The sequence below is a fragment of the Heterocephalus glaber genome, unplaced genomic scaffold (genome assembly GCF_053883595.1).
Source record: "Heterocephalus glaber isolate CG9 unplaced genomic scaffold, H.glaber_assembly_v1.0 deba00001555, whole genome shotgun sequence".
Taxonomy (NCBI): domain Eukaryota; kingdom Metazoa; phylum Chordata; class Mammalia; order Rodentia; family Bathyergidae; genus Heterocephalus; species Heterocephalus glaber.
Window position 1 is genome coordinate 12,135,774 of NW_028258346.1, and position 14,738 is coordinate 12,150,511.

At 35.4% G+C, this 14,738-nt stretch overlaps 2 long non-coding RNA genes across 3 annotated transcripts in view; one reads left to right on the top strand and one right to left on the bottom strand.

The window, feature by feature from the left end:
• The window catches only part of LOC147824092 (uncharacterized), a 198,031-nt gene that overhangs the window by 172,062 nt on the left and 11,231 nt on the right, over positions 1–14,738 (top strand). The gene's annotated exons all lie outside the window — the stretch shown is intronic.
• LOC147824094 (uncharacterized) overlaps positions 1–14,738 on the bottom strand; it is a 64,867-nt gene that overhangs the window by 39,019 nt on the left and 11,110 nt on the right. The gene's annotated exons all lie outside the window — the stretch shown is intronic.

A 14,738-nucleotide genomic window follows, 5' to 3' on the forward strand; every position in this document is an offset into this window, starting at 1 on the left:
ATTTAAAGAATGAAACAAATTCTCATTTTCTTCACATTTGTATTTAATTTTACTCATTTCACCTTTTCTCTAGTGATCAAATTAATACTCAATTTTATGTACTTTAAAGCTTCTATAAATTAATTTAAAAGAATGAATTCACACCAATTTTAATTTGTTCTAAAATAATATGCTGCAACTCTTTGATCACCTGTTCAAATATAATCATTATTCAAATTTTAAAAAGCAGACTCTATTCTAAGATGGATATATATTCATATTTTTGCACAAATAGAAAAGACTACCAAAAACAAGTGTTGGATGAGCTATGAATAAATTATCACTCATCATCTCATTGATCAGAGATAGGGAAGCAGGACCCTGCTTTCTGAGAGAGTGTGTGTTGACAGAACATCTTTATTGGAAGCTGCACAAACTCCCAATCACTTGACTAAGGGTACGGCAGCAAGATTAAAAAAGACAAGATCTTAATGCATAAATGGGGGTCCCAGGATTGTCAAAGCTCTTATTAGGCTAAAACACTGTCTCTGGGTGCTTTGGCACTATTTTTTGAATATACAGCTTCTAGAAGGAGTAAGGGGCAATGCAGGGAACAGTGGAGTGGAGAGCACTGATGTGAGCAGGGTCCTAGCAACAAGGGAATGAGACATTCTAGCAGGAGCAGCTCATAGATTAATGGGAAATTTGTTTCTTCCCATGGATTAATTTTTACCTCTATAGGAGCTACCTGTACAAGTCATGCTGCCCTTAGCTGCACTATTGTCCTGCCATCCAAGACATCATAGCATCACGGATCACTGAGACATCTCCTGGAACCAGTGGTGGCTGTTCCTTTCCCACACACCAACTGCTGGCTCTTCAGGAGAGCCTCTGTGGGCTAATAGGCAGACTCAGACTCTTAATGTGAAAAACCAATTTATAAATTTGTAGCTCTCCCAGGGTGGTTTCCATCACAGGAACCTATCAGAAAAATCACTGCCACAAATGCTAAGCTCATTCTCTGACTTCTGGGATTTTCATAATGAATTACACACCCCAAGCTAGAGGAAGGTCTCCTTTTTCAAAGGGAACATCCAAATAAATATTTTGTTTCCACCAGTTTTCACAGTATTTTCTGGTGATCAAATTTGATATCATCAAGATTCAAGTCAAATATATATAATATATAATAGTAATATATATAATATATAATAGTAATATACATATATAATATATTATATGGAAATCTATGAAGTCTCAAGATCCTTTCAGCAGGAATTTTGAACAGCAATTTGAAAGATACAGTATTTTCTAAATAATTTTATAGTAAATATATTTTATTTCTTTAATTATATTTGGTATATTTGATTATCAACAATTTTTCTCATAAAGAGAACTGAAATTAATTTGTTTTTCCAGTGGTGCATATTGAACCCAAGGCTTTTGCATGGAAATACATCCCCGACCTTTTTATTTCTTACCTTTTTAATTTCTTCCTTTGAGACAAAGTCTCACTAATGTGCTATGTTCCCTGGGCTGTTCTCAAATTTAAGATCCTTCTGTTCCACCATGCCTGACTAAGATGAACATTTATTCACAAATATTATTTTCCTATTAATAACTATCAGAGTAACAATGCTAATGAACTTTACTATTTGTTCCATTGTCAAGTATTTACACTCCCCAGTACTAGCCAGTGCACTTTAGCCAAGAATTTAGGTTCTTCACTTGGGAAGTGAAGAAAATACCTGTAGATGACCTTTTCCTGCAGTAGAGTGTGGTGGGTAAAGGCTCACGCTCATGCTCTAGGTCACACACCTAGCACGTGTTAATTGCAGGGTAGTTTTGATTATGGTTCGTTCTAGATGTCACCCCAAACCCTCATGGAGTCATAAGTGGGCCTTTTTCAGAATTGTTTGGATCTAGAGTGTGTGACGACTGAATTAGTCCACTGAATGGTTCGGCACAGTTTAGAGTGCGGAGAACGGGAATTCCCACCTTGGATGTGAATGCTACACTCGGGGGTTTACAGCTGAATGTGAGGTTGGGAGGTAAAAACTGGAGGGAGGCTTTGGGCACTGGCAAAGGTCTGTACCCCTCCCTCCTTCTTTGATCTTCTGCTTCTTGGTACCATGCCACGGCGATGCCCCTCTGCCACGCTGCCCTGCATTGGAGCCAGCCAAGTCTGGACTGAAACCCCTACAAACTGAGCCAAAATAAACTGGTATTGTGGCTCAGCAATGAGAACGTAATTAAGACAATGATAGATATATTCTGGCCAATGCTACCTTCAAAACAGGCTTGCAGCCAGCAAGGGTGTGGCCGGCAGACAGCCTTCTGCTGACCGTGCCATGCTGCTTGTGCTGCAGAGAGCTGCGAGTCCGCCTTCCTATGGTGGGTGGCGGAGTAACGCTGCAGTGAAGTCTAGTGGTCGTTTCACAGGACGAGGGACATTCTAGCAGGAAAATCACGCTCCCAGACTCTGTCTATCCTTCCTGTACCCCCACGGATTTCTCTTGGCAATCTGACTTTTTCCTTTCTGGAGGTTGATTCTCCACACGGATCCCAGTACAGATCCCTCTCAGGGTGTGCTTCGGCAGAGTATACTCGGTGACACTAAAGCAGAGGAAGAGAAGTGACGACTGGAACAGCAATTCAGTGTAATTGTTTTCTCTAAAGCTAACATGAAATATGGGAGGTAGGTGTAAAGAGTAAAACAATTTGGTACTTTTCACAATTTCTGATAATAAAATCAAGATAAATGCTCTGAATCGTATATAAAGCTGACTCACTATTATTTTACTGAGAAAATTAGAAATTCTTAAGTGTAGGGTCCTAAATGTCAATATTACGAAGCATTCACATGATAGAATATTATGTAATCATTATTCGGTACACAATTATTGTCTGTATTAGTTTCATCATCAATATTATTATAGGAGATAAAGATTTTAAAAGTATAATAAAAAGTCACATATGCTTAATAATTGAGTACAGGAAAAAACCCAAAGTGACTTTACGTTAAAAAGCATTATGCATCTAAAATATGAAAAAATTTAAAACACAACTATTATTTATTGATTGTGTAAGTTAGGTAATTTTTGCTTTCTTCATTTATTGTGATTATTTTTAAAAAGAAACACCTAATCATTAGGAGTTTGCTATTAAGGAACAAGATTTCTGGCCTTAAATTGCTTAGCTTGTAGCATGAGAGAGAGCATCCAATAAATGAAAGTGATTGCTGAGAAGTTACTCTGGATATTCTATTTCTAGTAATCCATACAACTTGAGATCTCATTGGTTGTTTTGGACCATACATTGTTTTATATTAATTCAAAAGTCAAATCAATGTTTGCTTCTCTGCACCTCAGTTCCTGTAAATACACTTTGTTAGAGCAAGATTTTGAAACTACGGGCAGAATGTATTCTGCATTCCTATCAAATTTCATCTTTTAGATTCAGGACTAGTCACCATTTTATTAAAATCTTTTTCAATCTTGATTTAGTCTGCATTTGTTAAAGTTATATGTCATCTGAAATTAAATCACTTTCCATCAATATATACTCTCAATTTTTGGCACAAATAGATTCTCTCAGGTACAATGCAGTCCATTATGTTATACTATCTGAATTAGGTTATTCAATATATGATGAATCCATCCAAATGTAAACTTTCTACTTTCTACTTCTTAAACTTGTCCCCCAAATACACTGTGAAATGAAAGAACAAATGGAGAAAACATTTGTTCTGTGAAGTAATAATGTATCGGGGAGTTCTGAGAGATTGAATGATATAATTGTACTTGAAAGTATAATATATGATGGATTTTATTTATGCCACCCATATTGACATATAAATACTGGATGAATGAATGTGTGAATGAACTTAATATTTACTTGTTGACCAATTGATTCATACAAATAATGTAAAGTACTTTTTTAAGTATGTTTTTCAGAGAGGATTTCCTTTTGTTTTTCTTAGACTTTTGACCTATTATTTAAGAATAAAATTCAACTTTTATTTTAGTCTACGCAGAAGTTTCTTGTCTCCTCACTGATTATTTCATTTTTTGATTGTTAAGCACTTCCAGGATTCCTAGTCATTAAAAATTTGGATCACTAAAATCATTTGGGTATCATTTTTCCTGAATTTAAGAATATGATCAAATTCTGTGAGCTCTCCTAACAATATCTGATTCACTTTAGAGGCAAATGCTTTCTTGTTTTTATTAGTAGATATTATGCATGGACAAGCACCAAAGTAAGTTTGCTTTATGCTCTCCTTTGGCTTTCTTTTCTCTTTGCCTTGTTCCTAGGGCTCCACATGGTCTCTGCTTTTAACATAATCATGGAACACAGTAGATCTTTTTAATCCATTGTCTAAAATAGTCTTTGCACGGTTCCATGCTTATAGATTCTTACTCTTTTAAAATCTCTTTTTAAAAAAAAATCAATATTTTGACCTTGATATATTCTTAATTTGAGTACTAAAAATAAATTTCTTACTTCATTTTTGTTTTCTTTTACTTGGTTTCAATTTAATGACCTAAAAGTTATGAAAAGAAAACCTTTTCTATGAGCTATTTTCTTAATGAGTTTACTTTATTTTATTTAAATCATAACACAAAGAGTATAGCTAAACCTAAGGTTTATGCAATACAGCATTTCCTGTGTTTTGAGCTCAAAAGATATTTTCTAAACTTTCACGATTATTGGCTTACATATTTTTATTTCTTTGTTTGTGTGCTTTTTGCCTTTCTATCCAATTATTTCCTGAACCCACAGTCCTAGTTCTTTCTTTGTGGATTATTCCTGAGCTATGATTCTCATTCTTATTTTTTTCTTCGACTATATCAACATGTATTTGGAATGGCTTTTCCCTACTTTTTCTCAATCTTTCTGGTTCAGATATTTTAAAGACCACTTCAAATTTCTAGCCTACTCAAATTTACTGTGATTATCTGTAACCACTTTTTCTAACTTTTCATATGGTATTTTATTAAATACAAGTTTTGGTGGAGTGATTTGAATATATTCATGTTTCATTTGCTTTCATTATTTTTGTTTTCCTCTGCTTGTGATAAAAATTTCCTCTTCTCTCATATAAAATAAAATATTACTTATTATAGTAAGCTTTCCTGTTTCTTTAACCATAGTTAGATAATCTTTTTTATTTTCAGTCAGTAAGAGGCTTAGGAGAGATTTATTTAGGGGGGTAAAAACATACTCAGAGTGGAGTACAAGCATTCAGAATGAGATCCATTGTCTCATTAGTCTGGAGTAGGGTATATTTATGGGGACTTGGGGTTGGAAATCTATGGAGCCTGTGAATTTATGGAAAGAGCGGATTCAATTTACAGATGAAAGCAGATGGCTTTATCTACAAGGGAAGTGTGACGGCCTATTCATAAGTGATCACCATTACAGGTGATAGAGGATAACTGACCCATAAAGGAAAGGCCCATTTTATAGGTACAAAGAGATGGTCTGTTTATAGATGAAAAGTCATATTTTTTAGGTAAAGGGAATGGCTGAGGTTTATTGGCTTATTATACCTTATGAACCTTAGAGTTTTTTCTGGTTGTGTCCTGAAGCTGAAGCTTTTATTACAAGTATAATTTTAAAATTAAAAATTTTCTTATCTCTTTTTTACCTATCTCAGACCCAGTGAAGAACTTCAGATAGGAAAAGTGTCACACTTTCCCTTTTAATGAGAAAGCGCAGAAAAATGTGTGTCAGTGACTCAGTATATTTGGTTACAAGTACATGATTCCAATCTATAGCTCCTCTCAGGGTAAGTGAAGTAAAGTTGAAACATTAAAAAATGCAGAAGGGACTTTCATATCTTCCACAGAGAATTGCAATTATGGAGCTGACAATAGAACCTAAAAGTGTACAATGTAAAGAGAGTTTCAAAATATTACTTGCAGTGATGGCAAGTGAAATCTAGAGAAAATATCCAACTAAATAGATTAAAGTTAAATAATAAAGGTGTTCAACTGATGGAAGTCACTATAAGACTGAAAAATTGATGTGGAAAAACTCAATGAGAAGTTTAAGCAAGTGGAGGTTGTAGTCAGAGAATGATGGGACTAAATATTCAAATTTATAGGTAAAGTAGTTCAGAAGGGCAACATGATGTGCAGGTGGAGTAGAGGAGTGGCCAAGTAAGAATGCAGTGGCACAGTGAGGCAGAAGCCAAAAATCAAGAGTGTAGGTTGTTATGCACATTAACATTGTCAATATTTTTTAGCTTGGATGGGGCCAACAATTAGGAGAGGAAGCCTGGATTATTTTGATTTCAATATCCTGATGGTAGGAGTGGAGAGAGAATAGAAGTATTTAGATGTGGGGTAGATCAATAGGTAACAGTTTTGAGGGAGTTTAGTAAGCAGTAGAATTGAAAATATTAATCTTTCAAAAACAAATCCCCCCAAAGCCACACAGAACAACAACAAAATCTCAGAATATATAAGTAATTTTCTAGAAAAGAAATTGGGTAAAGTGATTTTGGCCAGAAGGAAACTCATGAATATCTTCAGGAAACTGTGTCTTCAAAGTATCTGAGATGTAAGACATTGGTAATATAGATGAGAATATAGGTGATGAGAATAATGGTAAAAGGCATAGTTTTGGTTACAATGGTAATTCTATTTTTAATTTTTTAAGAATCTCACATTGCTTTTTGTAGTGGCAGTGCCAATTTACATTCTGAGCAACAGTGTAAATGTGGCTCCTTATCTCCACACACTGGACAACACTTCTCTTTTGCCTTTTTGACACTGTTCATTTTAACAGGTATGAAGTGATATCTCACTGCGGTTTTAATTTGCATTTCCCTAATGATTTTTGATGCTGAGAACCTTTGCCAGTACTTGTCTACCATTTATATGTCTGATTTGCGTAAATGCCGACCTAATAAGCGTGATCTCACTTACATGTGGAATCTGAAATAGTCAAATTCATAAAAGCGGAGAGTAGAATGGTGACTACCAGGGCCTGGGTATAGGGAAGGGAAATGGGGCGGGGGGGCTTGGACAAATGGTCCAGAGCTTTAATTACATAGGTGAAAAAGTCCTTGAGATATACCTGGTAGCAATGTGACTATAGTTAACACTACTGTACTTACTGTATGTTTGAAATTTGCTAAGAGGTTAGACATGTCTTTATAAGAGTAAAAGGGATAAGCAAACTAAATATGAGTTAATATGGTAGATTTTGTTGATCATTTTACAATACATACATATTCCTTAAATATATGCTATTTTGATTTGTCAATTTTACTTCAGTAATGCTGTTAAAAGCAAAAGTAAATAAAACAACAGGCTGGAGACCAGACTTCATGCACCCAAATCCTGGCTACTTACATGAAAATTAAGTAAACTTCATGAACTTCAGACTACTTGTCTCTAAACTTAAGGCGTAGCATCGTCTACGCTAGAGTATCACAGGATAATATTGCTAATTATGTATGTATGTATGTATGTCCATTATCAAGCTCGTCTCCCACCTTTACCCTCCCCCAGCCTCTATAGTAGCAATTGGTTCTGACAGCAGCTACTGATTTCAATTTGCACATTTTGGGGGGTGAGTTCTTGTAATCAACTTTATAGCACCCTATCAGAGATACCAGGACCAGCTTCCTTGGTTCTTTTGCTTAGAACTGTGACCTTAGTCTTTGTACGATCACCTCCACAGTTCTGAAGCATCGGGCCCTGTCAGGGAGCATTCTCTCTCCTAACACCTAGGGCTCATTTTGTTGGGTCCCTTCCCCCATATTCTAAACTAAATAGTCTCGAATATTTGGATTTACACTCCTAAGTCTTGCATTCCAACTACATCAAGGGCTAACACTTTATTTCCCTTTGGCCTTTCAATTTTTTCAACAATTATTTAAACAGTTGTTGATATTCGGTGATTTCTGTTACAACTTCAGTGTTTTTATGATCTTCTGAGTGTATTTTTTATACTACATAGAAAATAGTTGGAACACATGGTTCTTAATCACGTTAGTTATTCCTTTGCTTTTGTTACAGAATAAAAATATTGGAATCATGTGAAGCATAGATGGTTGTGTTAAGGATGCACAGATGATCAGACTAATAGGAGAATTGAAGGTATGATCAAAATATACAATGAGGGCCGGGGATTTCACTCAGTGGTTCCACCACCTGCCTTGCAAGCACAAGGTCCCAAGTTCGATCCCCAGTGCCAAAAAAAAAAAAAAAATACACAGTGAATGTTTAACTTTAAAATGATTGTTACTATAAATGTCACATTGCCATTAATCCTCCTCACGGTACTCCCTTTAGCTTCAATCCCATTCTTGCCACTTTCCAAAGCAGTGGAAATCCTCTTCCATGTTTTTATGATGTGTTATAAAAAATATGAATGCTACTGAGTGCCATCCCATGGAAAGGTGTTCCAGTAGGACCAGTAGCACTTAGCATTTGAATCACACCAAAGTGTGATTGATCCTGGCTGAAGCAGTAGCTAGACCTCTTTTGATCATGCCTCCAGTGGCTTCCGTGAATCTGGAGGGCTGAAGTACAGGAAACTTTAAATTAATCCATCTCCTTAAATTCTGCCTCACACAAAGTCTTAATACTTAGACAAAAAATAGACAAGTTCATTGCCAAAGTAAAATATGTATATTCTCTGGGAACCTTTCTGGTAGAATTCTTTTTCTATTTTGAAATTTCCTGTCCCTGGTCTTTACTGTCCAGATTTCTATTAGCATTCTGGTCTTCTGAGCTCTGCCCAGCACTGAATGCTAAACTCTACTTAAGGTATTGTAGTGCTTCTACGGTTCTCATCTTTAAACCTTTCCAAACTCCTCCTATAAACCATTTCCCAAGGCTTCTAAACCACAGGTCAGGTATAGTCACATCACAACCCTATTCTTGGTACCAATTTTCTCTTTTAGTAGCTTGGCATTGCTGGGACAAAATTCCCAATGACCACAATTTAAAGGACTGCAGGCTTATTTGGGTTCATGGTTTCAGGATTCAGTCCATCACTGGATGGCTCTGAGGCAGAAATGGAACTGTGGAATGGCCTGTAGGAAAGCTGCTTAACCCATGGCAGCTACCATTGTAAGCAGAAGGAGTAAAGAGAGGAGTTGGGGACAAGAATACAGTCTTCTAAGTCATTCCCCAGTGCCTCCATCCACCTCCTAGCAGCACGCACATTCAGCTATGAACTCATCTATATTTTAATTCACCATTGAATGTATTGCCTTCATAATCCAATCACCTTCCAAAAGCCCCATCTCTGAACACATGAAAATTTTGGGTGGTATTTTAGGTGTATAGTACAATGACAGTCTTCTTCAGCTTGGATCCTGCAATGATAATACACAGAAGCTACCTAGGCATGTCTATAGTTCCCAGTAAAAAAAAGAAGGTGTAATCCACTGTTTGCCTAAGCCATTGTTTCTATTGAGTTAGTTACTGCAAAATTTTATATCATTATGCAATAATTTATAATAAATGTATAGAGGAAGTAATAGAAAAGAGAATTATAAAACACAGTACTGTGTATTTTGACTGATGCAATGTTTGGATTAGGAAGTAATAGATTATACATTTAAAGGAACAAAGACACCCTTAGACAGAGAGGGCTGCCAAGAGACAATGACGTCATTTTGCATCAGGCTATGATCCCTGAGCTTTGACAAGAGACCCCTATTTTAAGTTCTTTGTTAAAAAAGAAAAAAAAGTGGGAGATGATTCTAAAATCTAACATTAAAAAAGTTTCACTTTTAAAAAAAAAGAAGATAGTGGGTTATCCTTTAAGGGAAAATTAGGTGAAAAGTGTACATAACTTAACATGAATATCTTCTGAGTATTTAACAAAGGAATATGAATGAGATTTAAGAAAAGATAGGATTTTAAAATACTGAGAATTGTTAAGCCAGACTGCTTCCATTTGCTTTGAATTGGAGCTATTCAATTTGTCAGTTCAAAAACTCCATAGTATACATAATTTCAGCAAAGCATATGGCAAGGATTTTGGATATGTAAATACATATCAACCATTAATGTGATTTAGTGATTTTGCAAGTATGTAATAACACTGAAGAACCGATAAGTGAATTTGAATATTGTCATTTATATCATACACAGCTCTTACTTTATTATAGAGGGCTTCTATAACTATCCAGTCCCAACTTGCCTCCTCCTTTATTTGCCACTGTAAAGAAGTTACATATTATTCCAAGTCTTTTCTTCCAGAGAATGAGCTACAAAATATAGAGACCATGTCTAGTGTATTTAGCAGCACACTGTCCACATCAAAGAGAGGCTGGGGAAATGAGAGTTTTCTCAGTACAGATTGAAGAGAAGGAAGGGAGGAAAGCACACCTTTGAACATCATGCACACAGTAGATGTCAGTGATACAGAGATAATAAAGTAAGAAAGTGTGTTAATTTATCTCGACTATAATTAGAAAAATAGTCTCTTCCAAATTTTTGGAAGAATTTAGGAAGGTTACAGTCTAGCAACTGAATACAAATAAAGACAAACAATTATAAATATAGTTTCTGCACTCAAACTGAGTCCAATGTCACTCTGCTCTATCAATTTTCTATACTAAAGACCAAAACCTAAACCCTATTATTTTCTAAATGATTTTGTTATTCATTGAGATGCATATCATATTCTTTCTATCACTGAGGATATGTTATATAACATTCGCTTTCTGTCAAAGTAATATATAATAAGTTTGATAAGATTATAAACCATAGATGGTTGTATTACTTAGTCTACTTCATTTGTCACTGCTACACATGTGTGCTTTTCAGAAAAATTGTGTTATCACAACTAAGTTCCTGTTTTTGACTAAGTATGGTATTTGAGTTAAAATATTTTATTATATTTAGCTTTGTTTAAAAAAATTAAATATTTCATACCTGTCATTAAGTAAACTATCTCAATTATGCTTATTCTTTCCAAATAGTCAACTACGTGATAAAAATGGAATGTTTGGTGTTTAATTCATGTTTACTTTGAAGTACATGGGAAACCAGATATCCGATGAGTAATCACTCTAGTAACATGCAAATTTATGCATTTTCTATTTCTAATTAACAGTTACATAAGGTCTAATAGCTTCAGAGCATGTTGTAGAAGTAGATCTAAATGGAATAGCAAACACATACTAAACAGTGAGAGAGAGAAAAAGAAAAAGGATGAAAAAATCTCACAGTATGTATAAACACAACATATTTAAAACAATTAGTTCAGTCTAAGACAAAGATATTTTTATCAATACCTTTAATTGAAATAAATGAGGTTTGCAACCAATCTAATAAAATACGATGTTTTGTGTCAGAGTGTTAGAAAACACTCCATTTAAAAGCAGAGGGGAAAAAAGAATGAAAAACACGATGGGCCTAACAGCTCAACAGTAATGCTGTATAATTTTTTCTCATCCTTTCTATCAGCAGTGAAGCTTTAAAACATTGATCAAAGATGATGACTATCACAAAGTGCTTAAAGTGCAGCACATTGTTAAATTTCCTCAGCTTCTGAAATAATTATAGCATGAGCAAGCATAAAAATGATTCCCCCACCTTCTTCACCTTCTTCAAATGACTTTCCAGCTAAGGTAGATGGGATTAAAGAAATCTGACATGAATGAGCTATATTAGAACATCAGTGTCAAAAGATATAACACAAGCACTTAGCTCAAAAGGGTAAGAATACCACGAACATTTCACATTAATGCACACCAGAATTCAGCCACCCTCCTTCCTGACAAACACACTACTGAAATAAAGGATGCAGGCTTTACCAATGGATGAGATATTCTGCCCCAGAGAAATGAGGAGAGTTTACTGATGAGGTAAAGAAGATAGAGCTTGGCTGCTAAGACTTTGCACCTAAAGATATGATTGAAAAGGAAAAGCTTTTCGTCCATTTATAGGAGTAATAGAGAAATGACTTTCAAAAACTGTAGATTTGCTAAATTAATATTTTCAGCATATGGGTTCATTAGACTTCCACTATATTAATGTACTTATTCAATCAATTAAGAAATAATTATGAAAATCCTACTAAGTCCAGGCATTGTACAGGGTCACAATGTAGGTGCAGTGATTTTTATAGTTTGCTCTTTAGGCTCCTTGCCACAACACTGTCGCTCACAGGACTTCAGCACATCTAGGATGGATAATTACACATCTTTGCCAGGTTTCCACATCAAGTGGTCTCTCTGATGCCTCTCTGACATAGAAAGTCATTGAATCTATTTAGAAAAATTACGATGTGAGAGAAATTTAATGCCCTAGCAGGGAGTTTCAACCAGTGGTACCAGTGGGGAGACGTTTCTTTCCCCATCATCTCTGGAAGGACTGTGATGAGACATAGTCTACATACTTCACTACATGATTGCCTGGGAGTGGATCCAGCCTTTACTGCTCGTGGTCGTAGTTGGCTCATTTATATTCATTCAGTGGATTTTTTTCCCCACTGCTTCATTTTCCAACTCCATTTTATTATCACTCCCCCAAACTAAGCGAGTCTAAATACTTGCTTCAGCATTAGCTTTCAGGGAGAAACTTAAATCAAGTGGGATTCTGAAAGTTAACCCCTCAAGATGGAATTCTAAAGTTGCTTCTCTCAGAGGTCAAATACAATGATCTCATTGCTTGTGATAAATGAGGTGCTGATAAATCCTGGTTTGGTTTACCACATTTCTAAAGACTCAACTGTGGAGAATTAAGTGGGACTCTGGTGGAAGGAGACTCCAAGGTGGAGATAATAGCTCTATCATTCGAATGCTATTGGGGAAGGTAGTGAAGGGCTTGTGGAGGAGGCTCACTTTTTGAATTGTCCTAGAGGTCTTGAAGTGAAAGAACATCTGAATCATTTCAGCCACCAATTACTTCAGTCCAAAAGCTTTCCTTGAAGTGTTTATTACCTGCAACTGGATGACAAACAGCACTAAAAAGCAAACCTAGGATTTTATTATGAAAGTTGCAAAGATGCAAAAGATACTGAATACTGAGCTTTTGAAAATTGCCTGCTATCAGATTTATGGCAGTGAGTTGGTGCAAGGAACCCTGAGAACTTTTAGGAATCAATGGGACAGAAACTTGAAAATCTATCATCCTCAGATATTTTTGATTCCTCTGAGCCTTTGAAAAACAGGTAGATACCAATCTCTACAAGTCTGAGTAATATCCCCCAAATCATCTCAGTTTATTACTATATTTTCCTTTCTTAAAAACTATCCACATCTTCCATATCTAACTCAAGTTTATAAATAAGCTGAACTATGAACATTGTCCAAGAAAGGAAATATAGTCTCCACTATGAGATCTCAGAAAAATGTCAGAACTGTTGTAATAGCTAAATATGTGTCAGCAGATATGGGAAACACATATAGGAGTTGCTATATTTTATAATATTGTAAATATGCTTGGAGGACTCCTTAAAGCTTGGAGGTAGTGAATACTAGTAAATGATGTGATGTACTGGGATCTTCTTAGTATAGTACCACGGTAGTAGGCCTGAGAAAATGAGTTTATAATTTAAAATTAAAGTTCCCTTGATCTGATTGTGTCTTTTGGATGAACCATAGTACCCTAAAGCAATGTCTAATACTCTTGAAAGAGGGACGTCGAGGTATTGGAGAAGGTTAATGTTGGCCATTCTCTGTAGGCTAGGGTTGACCTAAGTGATCTTTCCAAGGACCTTAGACTGACAGAATCCTATGCAGCTGAAGACAGATGCCCACACCTAGGCAAGGTAGACATAATGAAGGCAATGGAATAAAACAGAGTAGTGATAGGACCTCTTTACCAAAACGCATCTGTGGCTGCATTTATTAGACCAGGGTGGTCTGAAAGGACAGAGATGGACAAAAGAGAGTAAGCTCTGGCTTGATCTACTCAACCAGAATAAATCGATAATTGCTGAATGTCTGCTACTTAAGCCTTGTGTTAAAGTCTTGGTCCTATCTGATATACTGCCAATAAATCCCTTTCTAGTTTAAGCTTGCTAGACTCATTTGCTGATAATGTGTCTTTAGTAGATTACTACATTTTTAGGGAGCAGAAAATACATTTTATTTGTCATGTTATTATCAATACTACATTATAAAATACTATTTAATGGATACATTAAACTCAGTAAGTATCCATGTGATCAATGTAGTAATACCATGCAAGGGATCATTTTGTGGATCCCCAAGTTGTCTGGATTGGATGTACTGTGAGTGTTAAAGGGAATAATAAAATATAAAATTAGATTTACAGGTAGTAATGATATTGTAGAAAGATTCAAAAAACAGACTGAGATGTTTGTGCTTATTTGTTTTGGTAAGGCAAATATTCTGAAAAAATGTTATTTTGCAAGAAATATATGGTAGATTTGAGACAGTTTGGGAGCAGAAAAATGATGTAGTCTACATTACTATTTTTCAATCAATTGAAATCTCAAGATAACATGCTGACAGTTAGGCATTTGTTAAAAAGTATAAGAGTAGAACTAAGACACTTGAATGTGGATACTCATAATGTAATCTAGAGTCTGGTCTATGTAACCATCAAATGAAAAAAAAATCCATAGGAACATCTTTTGTAACATGTATCTCAACAGGACAAAAGATTGATTGTGATGAGAAGTAATATGACAGAACTTGTACACATTTCTAAACTGCACGTTCCATCATGTCACTCTCCTGATTAATATTACTGGGTATTTCTTCAGTGGACATGGAGTTAAATTCAACTGCCTTGACATTACCTATT